Here is a 1392-nt window from a genome sequence, read left to right as displayed (position 1 = left end):
TGGGGCTATATGATAAGGGATATGGGGCGATGCCAGTGGTGGAGCAGACGCTTGAGAGCTATCTCTCCTCATCCTCAGCATCGTCCCTGAAGGCCCTGAAGCTTCCCACCAGGCCCGTTAGGCTTACATCGAGTCTGGTTGGGAACGCTTATACGGCGGCAGGTCAGGCTGGCGCATATTTGCACACCATGGCGGTGTTACAAGCATACCAGGCTGACCTGCTCAGGGGTGGGGCTGCTGAGCGGGAGCAGCCCAAGCCATCAAGCTCCTCATATCGCCAGTCTCAAAAACCGAGCGCTGCAACCCGCACCCCTCCATAGAAAGATCGGGGGTCGGGGCGACGCTCTCAGTTGGGGTCTTCCAGACCGAAAACGGATCTGCGGACCGTTATTTTGTCTAAGAGGACCTCGGCTAAACGGTCCTACCATTGTCAGGTCCCTGAGGGCAACCACCTGGGGTGGAAAGGATAACACCTCAGTATACGGTGCCCAATCCTCCTCAGTGCCCTCACGGAGGTTCATTGATACCCCTGCCACCCTCAGTGCTTCAGGGCTCAGTGAGCTCCTACGAGCGAAGATCTCAGCTGCCGCCCGGCAACGGTACGGCACGGGAGAGCTCGCCCTCTCAAGTGAAGAGGCTAAAGCAGTCAGGTCAGTTGTTCCCTCAGTGCCCTCACGGAGGTTCATTGATACCCCTGCCACCCTTGGTGCTTCAGGGCTCAGTGAGCTCCTACGAGCGAAAATCTCAGCTGCCGCCCGGCAACGGTACGGCACGGGAGAGCTCGCCCTCTCAAGTGAAGGGGCTACAGCAGTTAGGTCGGCTGTTCTCTCAGTGCCCTCACGGAGATTTATTGATACCCCTGCCACCCTCGGTGCTTCAGGGCTCAGTGAGCTCCTACGAGCGAAAATCTCAGCTGCCGCCCGGCAACGGTACGGCACGGGAGAGCTCGCCCTCTCAAGTGAAGAGGCTACAGCAGTCAGGTCGGTTGTTCCCTGCCGGTCATCCGCTTCAGGGCACCGAACTGGCTCCTCTAATAAAACCAGAGGCCAGCCTCGAGAGGCTGGTTCCCTTAGTAGATTTTCTGGCAGCGTGGGAACTTCTTCCAGATATATCAAAATGGGTCCTGCAGGTTGTAGAGCGAGGCTACAGAATCCAGTTCGGTTCTTGTCCTCCTCGTTTCAGCGGGGTCATTCCCACACTAGTGGACCCCGAGCAGGCTCTGGTAATGGAACAAGAAGTAGATACTCTCTTGGGCAAGGGGGCCATAGATTGTGTTCCTCCTCTCAAGAGAGCGTCGGGGTTTTACAGTCGGTACTTCATCGTTCCGAAGAAGGATGGGGGGGTTGCGTCCGATTTAGATCTCCATCTTCTGAACCGCGCTATCAAACGGCT

This window comes from Sinocyclocheilus anshuiensis, unplaced genomic scaffold (assembly GCF_001515605.1).
Source record: "Sinocyclocheilus anshuiensis isolate Anshui unplaced genomic scaffold, SAMN03320099.WGS_v1.1 scaffold968, whole genome shotgun sequence".
NCBI classification, from domain to species: domain Eukaryota; kingdom Metazoa; phylum Chordata; class Actinopteri; order Cypriniformes; family Cyprinidae; genus Sinocyclocheilus; species Sinocyclocheilus anshuiensis.
This window is presented reverse-complemented; position numbering follows the sequence as displayed.